The sequence below is a fragment of the Somniosus microcephalus genome, chromosome 11 (assembly GCF_052327205.1).
Source record: "Somniosus microcephalus isolate GS21.2 chromosome 11, FLI_Smic_1.0, whole genome shotgun sequence".
Taxonomy (NCBI): domain Eukaryota; kingdom Metazoa; phylum Chordata; class Chondrichthyes; order Squaliformes; family Somniosidae; genus Somniosus; species Somniosus microcephalus.
Window position 1 is genome coordinate 187,013,240 of NC_140997.1, and position 15,326 is coordinate 187,028,565.

The window sequence follows — 15,326 nt, forward strand, 5'->3', positions numbered from 1 at the left end:
ATGTTATTTTGTCATTTTAATTAATGGCTTTTTCTAATACAGGAAACATTTTCTTTGACAGTCTTAGAAATTGCTAATTAGTAATTTTATTATTTTCAATAAACAGAAATGTCGCACTGTTACTGAACATAATGGCTATCATAAACTGCTGGCTATTTACGAACACCTGAACTCACAGTGAGATATAAGCACAGCATCCAAAAGGAATACAAATAGGTCACTTTTTTCACAGTTTTAAGAGCAAGTTTCAGGCTCTGTCAACTTTCATTATACCCCAAAATACTGCAAATTTTGGATTTATGAAGTGCAGGGATTCAATCAAGCCAAACCCAAAGGTTCATTAAAATACTTCTTCCCAATCTCAACTGTGGGGTTTAAACAGGGTCAGTTCCAAGCATAGGTTACACACTGAGGTATTTTATGTGTCAGTCAAGCTTAAAAGCAAGTAATACAAATCAATGAATTTACTTCTCTTTCTTTAAACCTTACACTGCATACTGTATTTGCATTTATTGTTTCCCAATTGAAAAAGACTGAAAGGAACTGACAGAAGAAAACAGAGTGAAGATTCTGGAGGCTGTGGAAATCTCTATCCTCATGAGTATGCATTGAATCACACACGTGCAGAGTGCTAAACCTGTCAGCAACTGATGCAAATTGGCACTTTTCATTTGCACCACTGTGCAAACAGCCAAAACTGTCCCAGCAAACGAGGTTTAACAGAGATTTTAATGTTCATAAAGTGCAAAAACTTCAGGCTTTAAATATGATGGCTCAGATTTTCCACACAAATAGCATAACTCCAGTAGAATACATCAGGACATTCTTTGGGAGCCATTCCGCTAGCTGCCCAGCCATCCCCTCATTCTATCATTTTCCATGAGAAGTGATATTGGGCATATAACACATAGCCCAGATATGGGTGGGTGTTTTATAATTAGAGGCGAATGACGGGAATATATCAAATGATGTGTTTCTGGTCATTTGTGCCATAAATCTTATATATTTACAGCACAGAAGGAGGCCATTTGGCCCACTGTGTTTGCGCCAGCTCTAGAGTAATCGAAACGAATCCCACTGCCCTGTTCTCACTCCTTAGCATTGTGTCTTCCTCTGCTTCAAATATTTTCCAATTTTCCTGAATAAGTGGTACAATCTCTGCTTCAACCACTCCCAATGACAAAGGATTCCATGCTGCAACAACTCCTGTAATGTCTTACCTTACTCTCAGTGAGTTTTAAATTGATGACCTCTCATCAGCAACTCCCCAACCAGAGGAAATAGTCTTTCCTTATTCACTTCATCAAATCCCTTCATAATAAAAAAAACCTCCATTAAATCTTCTCTTATCCTCTTCTCCAATAGAAATAGTCCCAGTATCTAAAGTCTCTCTCGATGGCTTTTTGGATAGCTGAGGCACAGCTATACATGCTTAACCAAGCCAGCATGTTACGATGACAACAGGCCCTTCCTGTGGAATCCTGCCCCCAACTTTATAAGCTGTATATTATCATTTGTTAACTGCATTATTCAGCATTGTTTTCTTTTAAACCTTTACGTCCAGATTGGACTTTAAAAAAGCAGCCAAAACTTTGTAGAAAAAAACTAACTGGAGCAGCACCAGACTGTTGTGCAAAATTTTGCTGCTCTAGGTTGTCAGTGAGGATTACAAATCAATGGTAATTTTTTCAAATTCCTGAAGTTGGATGGAGCATAATACTATAACAACTTACATTTATATCAAGAAGCTCCAGCCTGGAGCTCTGATAACGTGTGTCATATTCAAATTCCATTCCTTAAGAGCTAAAATATTGCAGGTTATTTTCCTATATTCTTGTTTGAGGTGATATTGGAGTTAGATATTCTATTTGAAAAGATAGACTGTGAATCTCTGTTTAATATATAGAAACAGCGGATTAACTTACTGCGTGACTGTTATTTCAACCTCGTTTGAGACTCATTAACAATCCCCACCCACACACTCAATTCCGTTAACTGGGCGTTGGAAGCTTGCTTCCTGAGAGGTGACAACAGAAGCTGGAGAGAGGGGGAGGTGTCAGTGGACTCCGGAGAGAGGGGAAGAAGGGGAGTGGGGCAGTTGTGTAGTCGGCCCAAATAGAGAAATTTGCTGCTGGTTGAAGATTGCACAATCTGCTGGGTGCTGCCTACAGTGACATCGACTCACTGCTCGCACATACACACAAAATTCTAGGTGAGTTAGTGTCTCATTTGCCTCTCAAGATGAGCTGCCTCTGAGTCTCTCCTCATAACTATAGTTTCCTCAGCATCATCCTGTTGAATCTCCGTTGTACGCTCACTATGGCTTTAATGCCCTTTCTATAATGGAGCACCCAAAACTGCACACATTACTGTAATTGTGACCTAACCAATGTTTTGTATAAATTTATCATTATATCTTTACTCTTGTACTCTATGTCCCATTTATAAAACCCAAAGTGCTGTTAAGCCTTTTTTATGGCTTTATCTACCGGCACATGGACTTTGGGTGTATTATGTACTTGAACCTCTAGGTCGCTCTACGCTTCAGTGTCTTTTCACTGAGTATATACTCCCATTCCTTGTTTTTTCTCCCAGAATGCATTCACACATCCACATTAAATTCTATTTGTCACCTGTCTGCCCATTCTGCAAAGGATGGCACAATTACTATGGGTGGTGATTGGGGGATTTCATTTTTAAATCCTTCTGAAAGGGGTTGAACTGATAAAGGGCAATCGGTTAAACTATCCAGCCCTGAGATTTGGATTTTTTTTCAATTCTGCTTTTCTTCGGCTGCTCCAGAGATCAGCTATTCTATGATGTGACAGGATTCTGCCACAACAATTGTCCCTACAAAATTATTTAAATAACATTGACCCTGCAAATGTAAATAGGATCAGGGGCACATCTTTGCACTGGGCAGAATTCCTGCCATGTTGCATTTCTTTTGGTGTTACCAATGAGCAAAAGATCTAGGTTCACATATACATGTCATATACAATACTTCCTATTTCCATTCCCACTAAACAGATCTTTTCACACCTAGTGACCCAACTGAACAACACAAGAATAATGAAATTGCATGGGTCACGTCTAGTCTTCTCACTAGGAAAATATATCACGTTGCTCTTTGGCAAACACATTATTTATTCCTTTGTATCATAATTGTGTTGAAATATATCTATGTCATTAGCAAAAGAAAATAAATAAATGATATAATGAGGCTAGAAATGATTGTTAATGATATAAATCAATGAGTACATTCACATGAAATTCTTCTATCCACTATTTAAACGCTAGTGTTAACCTGTTTATTTCAAATGGGTTAACACTTCTGCTAAAATGGCAGACAGAGGAATGTCATACATGTGTGTTAAGCATTCCTTTTCTAATATCAACAGTAGTAATTTTTAGGCTATTGAGTATAAGATTTTGAAACATCCAGAAGCATTCTCAATCAAGTAATGGCAATGGATTTGGATGTGGCAGGAGATTTCTACCATAACACAATTGATATTAATAAATCCACAATTCATAAACTGAAACGATGTCAATGAATTTTCTTCCTTTGTCTATTCCACAGTTCCTTTACAGTTCTAGTTGCATTATTCTATTATTTTCTGTTCTTTTATTCTTGAAATATTTGAACATTAGCATCAATATTGTGCATATCTCAATGTTAGGCATCCATAAATGATATGAATAGCAACTAAGTATTAGCCAATTAAAATCAAAGTTATTGAAGGCAATGTGAAATTGGGGACATCCACCTACAAAGCTCCATATAATTTCCTTGGTGTAAAAGCAACAAAATTCAGAAATATATCATTTTATTGCTAAATATTTCAAAGCAAATGTGCTTAGAAATTTTCACTCGAAGGTAAGAACATTGTGGCAATTATGCAGGGTGAGTAGATATGTGAAAACTGCTTATTTGTAACAAGTACAAGGAGTATATGATCCATTACAGTACACAACCTGTTAACTATAACTAAATACGCACTTCCCCATGTGAGCTAAAAACTTACCAATTATTACGTATTCATTATGAATGTCTTTCACTATTTAATCAATTTAAAGTTTTAGTGTGTGGATGGCTCATCTAAATCTTTGAATATTCACTTAGAAAGGGTACCACTGAGTGTTTTTTTCATAAGTGTTATTGCTAAAAATGTAGTTGTGATAATGCTAGCTGTAAGAGGTAATGCTTTGGAGTTTTTGGATTTACTTTCTTTGTAGCCCAGTTTTTCTCTTTGTCTGTGTCATTTGCCACCATATACCTCCTCTAGATGAATGAACAGGAGGATCTGGGCTCAATCCTGCTCTGTGATTATCTGTCAGGAGGAATTATTCAAGTGGTGTGAAGTGGACATGATCAATTTTCCCTGCCTCCAAGACAGAACAGCCAGCAGTGTAAGTGAACATTGAAAGGAGTCAGCCAAGTAAAGCAAACAAAACTTGAGTTCCAGATAGATGTGAAGCTCAAACTTCAGAAACTTTAATTACTAGTTAAGCAAACAACTACTTCAGCTACCAGGGAACTTACTTTGTACTTACTTTGTATCTCTTTAAAGAATTGTTGGTACCTCAAATTCAGCTGCTGGAATTGTCAACTCCAAAACTTCCACTTTAGCATTGCCATATTTGCCAGTTGGTGATGCTGCACAAATGTTTACATTCTGGTTTTCAAAAATAATAAATATATACAGGGCTAGGCATGAATCAGTAAAGCAATATTTCATTTCATTGTCAATCAAGGAATTGCATTGTTCTTTGTGTATAAACATGATAAAAGCATCTTGCAGGATACTTCACTTCACTTCACAATTGTGACACTGTTCCTTTAACAATTATTGTCAATGGTTTCACTTTTGATCATAGGTAATACATCAACTTGCTGACAATATGTGTGATTCAAGATAACAAGAAGCTAAGTACTAAATAAAGAAAAATTAAGCATGGTGAATGTCAATTTTAAAACATATAACCATTTATTGTTCTGTTTAGCAAATTATAATCTGAAATTATGTTCTTTTACAGACTGATATGTATCATTTACGAATAAGAACAACATTGTTTTCTTTATACATAAAATGATTTATATATCCCATAATGGTCATAATATACACTTTTAATATCCATTCTGAAACACCACTTGGAAAGGATTAATCATAGAAAGCAATCTTAATCGATATAATTACATTTTATTTTGTGTTAAATAGACTTAGAAGGCAAGCAGTAAATTCAGGTACTAATTGTCTGAACTGTAGATCCTACCCCAATTACTGGCACTGGCCGGAAAATACCACCATACATAATAAATAAATAATACTTTTTCTACTTTATTCACACAGCAATTAAAGAAGCTTTAAGGTACTCAAATTTTGTCAGAATAAAACAATTGTTATTTGGATAGAGTTTTGAAAGTGACAATTATTCCTCTAAATTTTGAGGTCTAGATATGCAGTCAAAATTTTTAAATAAAAAAATCCTACGACGGGATTCTCATTACAACTTTAACAACATTAATACATTTTGGTACAAATCAAAGCACTCCAAGGCTAGCTAAGCACACTGTAAATAAATCAGTGCTCACTGTCCTCTAAACAAACATCATTCCCTCCGGGTTTCTTCCAAGGCAATTATATTTACCATCTGGAAACGAAACTTAATTTACTATAAATTTATCCTTTAACATATCAGTCATATATGATATTACCAGGTTTAACAGACAAAGAGATAATCCACTGTGACATAACATGATTTTAGAAACAAGAAAATATGATTCCAAGTTCATTTCAATACGGTTGGTCTGAGCGTTTGTATATCAGGAATGTGTACGAAAAGGAAATCGAAGCAAATAGCGCCAACCTCTCAAAAACGTTTGTTATAGAGTCGGTATGTTCAACACAAAAAATAAAAAAGTCAATTAAGACGTAAAATGGCTAAATGCAAGTATATCGATTGACAAATAATAATCGTATCCCATTTGTTTTGGATACAAGAGCTGCAACGCCTTGCTTCCTACCATCGAACTCCAACGTCAAATCTTTTTTGTCATCAATTACTGGCCGCCAAATATATAACGAGACTTTATTTTTTAAATCAAATGTGGCTAGAAAAAAACATTTCAAACGCACTAGTTTGCGCAGTAATTCATAACAGATCCTTTGCCTAAAGGTATAAACAACTGGTAAGGGGAAGGGGCGGCATCACGTTCTCTGGAGAAAACCTTTGTATTGGATTTTTGTTGGGAACCAAATACAAGACTTCGAACCAGCAGTGCACAGAGTCATCTGCTTAACCTATATGTTCGTTGAATTGTTTTTTTTAACAAATCCAGTATTGCATTCGACTTAACAATCAAGCCAACGATAAATCAGTCAAACAAACCAAAGAGCGTCCTAAAGCAATATCATAATTTCATTGCGTGCCACGTCCCTTCTCAAATGTCACAAGTGTGTTTTCTGCAAAACTTACCCATTCGAGGAGGCGCACAAACCCCAGAGGCTCCTTCGCGATGCGAAATGTACCAGATGCTACAAGCTAGCAGGATAAAGTGTAAAGAATATTTTAGAGAAAATGACTCTGAACAATCTTACTATTGTTTTATTTCACCAATGTAACTTGAAATGTGTGGACGTGTAGCTCTTACCTGATTAATTATGTCCATCTCTGAAGGTTGTGATTATGCTGATTGGTGTGAAGACCACAGCGAGCTATCCCAGTCCAGCCGCTGTTGACAGCTCAAAATGTAAATCTCGCAAAGATTCGGATTTGCCGAAAATTGCCGAAGACTGACGGAGCTGGGGGGGAGGGCGGGCTGACGCGAGGGGCGGGCGCCGCGTCTCAGCCGATCCTATTGGACAACCAAGCTTCGCTCAGGCGGCCGAGTCGGGGAAGGCTAGTTCTGATTGGCTAATGGCTCTACACCAGCCAGCACTATTTCTATTGGACAGCCACAGCCAACGCCTTTGTTGCCTTAGCGATGGCAGGTGCGCGTGAATCGGAGCAAGTGACACAGTATTAAAGTTGCATCGAATACAACAAGCAGTAATTACATTTCCAATTTGGCCAAACAGATCCTATTAATTTACAAAATGCAACATATTAAATACTTATACGAGGTGTATTTTTTGCATTTTCCGCACTACAGCTTGGATATTGTCGGGGGGCTGGTAGTCTTTGCTGTGACAAGTGCACTCAGCCATTTCTTGATGTCACCCGGAGTGAATCATTGGCTGAAGACTGGCATCTGTGATGATGGGAACCTCAAGAGGAGGCTGAGAAAAATCATCCACTCCTCACTTCTGGCTCAAGATGGTTGTGAACACTTCAGCCTTGTCTTTTGCACTCACATGCTGGGCTTTGCCATCATTGAGGATGGGGATATTCATGGGGCCTCCTCCTTCTGTTAATTGTCCACCACCATTCGGGACTGGATGTGGCAGGACAGTAGAGATTTGACCTGATCCGTTGGTTGTGGGATCGCTTAGCTCTGTCTATAGCATGCTGCTTCTGCTTTTAGCATGCAAGTAGTCCTGTGTTGCAGCTTCACCAGGTTGGCACCTCATTTTCAGATATGCCTAGTGCTGCACCATGCTCTTCTACACTTCTCATTGAACTAGAGTTGGTCATCTGCAATGTTCCCCCTAATTGTTTTTGGGTGTGCAGCCCCTTTAATGGGGTGCGCAGCCCATTCAAAATTTCGCACATACAAAAGCTCCCATTTGAAAAGCCAGTCCCGGGATGCGCGGCACCTCCAGACAGCTGCATGGCTGTGTGGTCGCGTAGCTTAAAGGGAGCTTTGGTCATCCGGTCTGATGGTGATGGAGGAGTGAGGGATATGCTAGGCACGAGGTTACAGATTGTGGTGGCATACAATTCCGCTGTTGCTGATAGACCACAGAGCCTCATGGATGTCCATATTTGAGCTGTTAGATCTATTAAATAAAAACAGAAAATGCTGGAAATATTCAGCAGGTCAGGCAGCCTCTATGGAGAGAGAAACAGAGTTAACGTTTCAGGTCGATGACCCTTCGTCAGAACTGTTCATCGACCTGAAACGTTAACTCTGTTTCTCTCTCCACAGATGCTGCCTGACCTGCTGAGTATTTCCAGCATTTTCTGTTTTTATTTCAGATTTCCAGCATCCACAGTATTTTGCTTTTGTAGTAGATCTATTCTTAATCTGTCCCGTTTAGCACATTGGTAGTACCACATGACATGATGGAGGTTATTGTCTGTGTGAAGATGGGACTCGGTCTCCACGAGAAGGATGAACCATCCGTGGCTAACTAAGGAAGTTAAGGATGGTATCAAATTGAAAGAAAAGACATACAATGTTGCAAAGATTAGTGGTAGGCCAGAGGATTGGGAACTTTTTAGAAACCAGCAAAGGATAACTAAAAGAATAATAAAGAGGGAGAAGGTAGATTATAAGAGTAAACTAGCAAAAAAAATAAAAACAGACAGTAAGAGCTTCTACAGGTATATAAAAAGGAAGAGAGTAGCTAAAGTAAACATTGGTCCCTTAGAGGATGAGACTGGGGAATTAATAATGGGAAACAGGGAAATGGCAGAGACTTTGAACAAATATTTTGTATCGGTCTTCACAGTAGAAGACACTAAAAGCATCCCAATAATAATTGATAATCGAGGGGCTATAGGGAGGGAGGAACTTAAAACAATCACTATCACTAGAGAAAAAGTATGGCAAACTAATGGGACTAAAGGCTGACATGTCCCCTGGACCTGATGGCCTACATCCTAAGGTCTTAAAAGAAGTGACTGCAGAGATAGTGGATGCATTGGTCGTAATCTACCAAAATTCCCTGGATTCTGGAGCGGTCCCAGCGGATTGGAAAACCGCAAATGTAACGCCCCTATTCAAGAAAGGAGGGAGACAGAAAGCAGGAAACTATAGGCCAGTTAGCCGAACATCTGTCGTTGGTAAAATGCTGGAATCCATTATTAAGGGAGTAATATCAGGACATTTAGAAAATCATAATACAATCAAGCAGAGTCAACATGGTTTTATGAAAGGGAAATTGTGTTTGACAAATTTACTAGAGTTCTTTGAGGATGTAACAAGCAGGGTGGATAAAGGGGAACCAGTGGATGTGGTGTATTTGGATTTACAGAGGCATTCGATAAGGTGCCACATAAAAGGTTACTGCACAAGATAAGAGCGCATGAGGTTGTGGGTATTATATTAGCATGGATAGATGATTGGCTAACTAACAGAAAACAGAGAGTCGGGATAAATGGGCCATTTTCAGGTTGGAAAACTATAACTAGTGGGGTGCCACAGGGATCATTGCTGGGACCTCAACTATTTACAATCTATATTAATGACTTGGATGAAGGGACCGAGTGTACTGTAGCCAAATTTGCTGATGATACAAAGATAGGTGGGAAAGCAAGTTGTGAGGAGGACACAAAGGGCTGGACTTTACTCACTGAGACGCGTTGGGGGCGGGACTGCTGCCTTTCGGGTTCTAGTCCCGCCCCCAGCGACGTCTGATGTACAGACGCTACTTTCCCCTGATTGGCCTTGTTAAGCCCTCCCTGTGGGCTTGCTGGCCAATTAAAGGAAAACTGGTGTCAGATGATGTCAGTTGATGATGCTTCATCTGCCGGTTTTCTTAAAGGCACATGAACCATAAATTTTTGACAGATGATTTGACAGTGTTTGACAACATTGAGGTGCTGTCAAACACAGACAATCACTGTACAAAGGTGAGCCCTTGCACTCAGGCTCTCTAGTGACTCTCTCCTTAGGATAAAACAGATGGCAGCTGCAGATGAGGGTACAGAAGTGATCTGTCACTTCTCCCATTGAGGAGCGGCCACACAAACACTTCCAAGCTTGTTACCTACAGAAAAATCTAAACACATTAAAAATGACTTTCCCAATATTTCCTTACCTCTGATACTCACCAGTGTCCCATTGCATCCTTCACACCACTTCTGCAGCTGTCATCTATACACCAACATAACAACAGACCCACAGCACGCCTCACGTACCCTGGCGGGGTTCCCCGACATTGGGAATCCCGCAGCAAAAGTCTAAAAATTGGAAAAAGTCTCTTAACTGCCTGTTAATAATCCTCTTCCCGCTCCCATTCTTTTTGACTTTCCCAGCAGTCCCGCCTCCAAACCTGCCTCCTCAGGGCTGGTAAAATCCAGCCCAAAGTGTCCGCAAAGCGATATAGGTACGCTAAGTGAGTGGGCAAAAATTTGGCAGATGGAGTATAATGTGGGAAAATGTGAGGTTATCCACTTTGGTAGGAAGAAAAAAACCCAAATTATTATTTAAATGGAGAGAGACTACAAAATGCTGCGGTATAGAAGGGTCTGGGGGTCCTCGTACATGAAACACAAAAAATTAGCATGCAGGTACAGCAAGTAAGTAAGAAGGTAAATGGAATGTTGGCCCTTATTGCAACCTACTTATAAAAGTAGAGAAGTCTTGCTACAACTGTACAGGGCGCTGGTGAGACCACATCTGGAGGACCACGTGCAGTTTTTGTCTCCTTATTTAAGGAGGGATATACTTGCATTAGAGACAGTTCAGAGCATATTCACTAGGTTGATTCCTGAGATGAAGGGGTTGTCTTATGAAGAAAGGTTGAGCAGGTTGGGCCTATACTCATTGGAGTTTAGAAGAATGAGAGGTGATCTTATTGAAACATATAAGATTCTGAGGGGGCTTGACAGGGTAGATGCAGGGAGGATGTTTCCCCTCGTGGGGGAATCTATAACTAAGGGCCATAGTTTCAGAATAAGGAGTCGCCCATTTAAAACGGAGATGAGGAGGAATTTCTTCTCTCAGAGGATCGTGAATCTTTGGAATTGTCTACCCCAGAGAGCTGTGGAGGTGGAGTCTGTACAGGGCTGGATTTTGTCAGTGTCGGCGGGCTGGGGCGTGTCAGGTGGAAATCGTGTCAGGACCCCGACTCCTAAGTGATGTGTTGAAAAAGTGGGATTTTCCCCTAATTGGGCAATTGATTTCCTGCGTGTGGGAACCTCCTGACTCCCCAAAGCCTTTCCACCATCTACAAGGCACAAGTAAGGAGTGTGATGGAATACTCTCCACTTGCCTGGATGAGTGCAGCTCCAACAACACTCAAGAAGCTCGACACCATTCAGGATAAAGCAGCCCACTTGATTGGCACTCCATCCACCTTCAACATTCACTCCCTCCACCACCGGCGCACTGTGGCTGCAGTGTGTACCATCTACAAGATGCACTGCAGCAACTCACCAAAGCTCCTTCAACAGCACCTTCCAAACCCGCGACCTCTACCACTTAGAAGGACAAGGGCAGCAGACGCATGGGAACACCACCACCTACAAGTTCCCCTCCAAGCCACACACCATCCTGACTTGGACCTGTATCGCCGTTCCTTCACTGTCGCTGGGCCAAAATCCTGGAACTCCCTTCCTAACAGCATTGTGGGTGTACCTACACCATATGGACTGCAGCGGTTCAAGAAGGCGGCTCACCACCATCTTCTCAAGGGCAATTAGGGATTGGCACTAAATGCAGGCCTAGCCAGCCAGTGATGCCCACATCCCATCAATGAATTAAAAAAATTTTTAAAAATGAGTCTTTTCATACAAAAAGTTGCCTCCGATGACGTCATCAATGCTGTTGGATTTAAGGCCTGCAAGCAGCCTTGATTCTTCTGGAGACTGCAAAGGCTCTGCAATTTATACGAAGGAATTGAATTGTGGAAAATGTGAACAATCAAGCAAAAGTGTGCTCCTCGAATTGATGAGCCCTCCCACCAAGCTCTGGTGCACGGAGCCAGCTGTAATAAGAAGGTGCTGTTCCTTTCCTCAGGGAGAAAGAAACCACTCCAGCAGACAAAAACTGTGTGGCTACAAGTGGCCCAGGAGGTCAACTCCATATCGATGAGCCGCAGAACCTGGCTGCAATGCAGGAAGAGGTTTCATGACCTTCTCCACACAGGAAAAGTGAGTATGATTCTCCCATCACCCACAATCTGATCCCCATCGCCTCTCCTCAACAGCACTCTGCTTTGCCAACCTCTTCCTCCACATGCCACTTGACACTTACATCCCTGCACCCTTACCCATTCCCTCTCTCTCTATGGTCACATTCACTTAACTATTCAACCATGCAGCCCTCACACTCCCTATCGATGCCATGACAACAACAACTTTCAACACACAGGGAGGGTCCTTTGTATCCTTCTAAGCATCTATGCAATGGATTCTCTACACTTACTCCTTCATTCTCACTCAAACTCCACTTGTGTCCCTCATTGCAAGAAAAGAGAGCCCACAATAAGAGGGAAAGAGTGAGGACAGGAGGAGGGCCACCCTCAGTAGCCCAGCTCACCTCCTGGGAGGAGGCGGCCCTGGAAATTGCCAGGATCGAGGAGGATACCCAAGTGGGGGATGGACAGACGGGCGCATCACAACAAGCTGGTGACAGAATAGTTTGGAATCTCTCATTGACATAGCATGAGTCACTGATAATGATTCTGATGCTCTAACAGATTGACTTATGACCATCTGCAATATTCAATGTGCATGTAACCTTGGCCTCACATCTCTGACTCTTTCCTTTCCCCCCCCACAGGACCATTGAAAGCCCCTGTCCCCACTATCCAGGAGGAACAGCCTGAGCCTCCAGACTCCTCAGAGGAAGCTGCAACCTCTGAGGGTGCAGCATCAGCAGAATTCAGCGCACCCGGCACCAGCACAGGCACTCACACCTTGGTGGGACCTTCGCGAGATAGAGTAGTGTTGGCACCTGGTGTATCACAGCTCACAAGTGAGCATCAGCAGATGGTGGAGACAGGGACAGCAATGGAGAGTCCTCGTTGGAGGGCGCAGGACTCTGCCAGCTCGGCTCCACTGCATGTCGACCCTGTGCCTCCAGGTCCATCCTGAAGGAGAGCGGTGCTGGAACTCCAGGAACAGGTGCAGGAGTCTCTGGCAGGTTTTGTCTCCAGGGTTGCTGTGAGTGTGGAGTGAATGGAGGAGTCCATCGTGAACATGAGCAGAGCCTTTGTGGAGGCATTGGCAAATGAACGCATCACCGCGGAAAGGATGATAACCTACGTGGAAAGGATGGCTACCTCCATGGTAAGGCTGGCTACCGTAGAGGAGAGGTTGGCTAAGGTAGAGGAGAGGATGGCTACGGCCATGGAGGAGCTTAGTCGCCAGGGTATTGAAAAGATGGTCATTGTTCAGAATAGAATGACATCTCTCGAGGAGCGATGGTCAGCTATTGAGCAAACAAACCAGACCTTCATGCAAGTCCTCTGGAGTAGGACTTCCAGTGCAGAAACGGGTCCTCATGGCCCCCCTGCAGTGCAGCAAGGTGCTGTCAAGCCTCTTGCTAGCTCCGAAGTGGGGCTGACCCATGAGTGGGATGTTGGTGGCAGAAAACAAGGAAGTGGGGGCTCCTCTCCAAGCATTCACACGACCATGCCTCAGCAAAGCCCTCGATCAGAGCCCCACCAGAGTCCTCACCCAACTGAGATGGGCATCTGAGCCCCTGCTCAGCCGCAGGAGCAGCGGACTGCTGGCGAGCCCACACAGGTTCGCCACCCCAGAGGACGCCGCCAAAGGCGTCGAGACAGGAGCAGCAAGAGAGTGAGCAAGGGGCCTCCACATCTGCTGAAGCCACAGGGGAAGCACTATGCAGGAGCACACGTAAGAGGAAGATAAAGCACAAGTAGTCACAAGGGTAGTCACTTGGGTGCTGTGGTGTTTTGTTTTTGGACCAGCCATCATTGTGATTGTATTATAAAGTGTTTTAATGGCAAACTGTTGAAATTGTGGCCTGTGTCATTTTGCAAATGGGACTTTCACATTGAGGGCTTAGGGCACCTTGCAATTGTCAGTGTGGTGGTCAGAGTGATAGGGTTCCGCAGGTTCTTGTCCATTGCTCTGGTAAGAAGGAGCGAGACTAAAGTGTTTGATTGTGCAGGCTCACCAAATCTGGCCAAGATGAATGCGACCCTTGCATCCCGGGCAGCAATGTTGTCACGCGCTGGCGCCTTCTGGCCTGTGCATCTTCAGGTGGGTGATAGCAGCTTGGCGCTCCTGTTGATGCTCCTGCTGTTGGTGCTGCTGTTGCTCATGGTTCTGCTGCTGCCACGGCTGGTCTGCATCCGAATCTGAGGTCCAGGAGGAAAGGAATTAAATGGTCGCCATGCTTCTGGTATATGCCTCAGTTGAGAAAGCGCTTAGTCAAGGTGGGGAGAGGGGTTCCCCAGGAGGTCACACTGGAGATGGGTGTCAGGCTTCAAACTTCCACAACACTGAGTATGCCTGTTAAAAGTTCCCCCAGACCTGAAACAACAAAGTTATGCCTCCTGCAAATGATCATTGGTGAAAACTCCTTTGTAATGGTGGAGCTGTAGCTGTGAGTAAGCAATCCACTTGTGAGGCCACCAGCATTACTTGGCGTGTTCCAGAGGAGGCGTGTAGGATGGGGGGATTGTCTAAAAATCGGAAAGGCCTCTCAAAATGGGATTATAGAGGCAATTAAGTGGTTGTTAAGGGTCTTAAGGGCCTATCCCGCCTCTTGGAGGCGGGATGGAAAGGGGGTCAGAAAACATGCATTTGGGAAAATTGCTCAGAGGCGGGATGGAGGCGGGATCAGGACCGCCCGCCATTTTTGGTGATTTTAACAACTCACGCACTTCCAATCCTGCCTCCTCAGGCCTGGCAAAATCGAGCCCAAAGAATATATTCAAGGTGGAGATAGACAGATATTTGAGCTACAGGGGAGTCAAGGGTTATGGGGAGCGGGCGGGAAAGTGGAGTTGAGGCCAAGATCAGATCAGCCATGATCTTATTGAATGGCGGAGCAGGCTCGAGTGGCCAAATGGCCTACTCCTACTCCTATTTCTTATGTTCTTATGTTGTTATAGGACTGTGCGGTGGTCACTCCTAACAGTACTGTCAAGGACAGATGCATCTCCAACAGGAAGATTGGTGGGGACGAGGTTAAGTAGGTTATTCTCTCATGTTGGATCTCTCAGTACCTGATGCAAGCCCAGTCTGGCAGCTATGTCCTTCAAGACTTGGCCAGCTCAGTCAGTAGTAGTACTATCGAACCACACTTGGTGATAGATATTGAAATCCCATTCCCAGAGTACATTCTGTGCCCTTGCTACCCTCATTACTTGCTCCAAGTGGTGTTCAACATGGAGAGGTGCTGATTCATCAGCTGAGGGAGGGCTGTAGGAGGTAATCAGCATGACACTTCCTTGCCCAGTTTTACCTGAAGCCATGAGACTTCATGGGGTCCAGAGTCAAAGTTGAGGTTTCCC

General features: G+C 42.9%; 1 long non-coding RNA gene across 1 annotated transcript in view; it reads right to left on the reverse strand.

Annotated features, from left to right (window-relative positions):
- LOC147111051 (uncharacterized) overlaps window positions 1-6,795 on the reverse strand; it is a 66,480-nt gene extending 59,685 nt beyond the window's left edge. Inside the window, exons 1-2 of the long non-coding RNA XR_015080032.1 lie at window positions 6,656-6,795; window positions 6,481-6,546 (exon numbers count right to left, since the gene is read on the reverse strand). This is a non-coding gene — a long non-coding RNA (uncharacterized LOC147111051). The remainder of the gene's footprint in view (window positions 1-6,480; window positions 6,547-6,655) is intronic.
- Window positions 6,796-15,326: the final 8,531 nt, after the last annotated feature.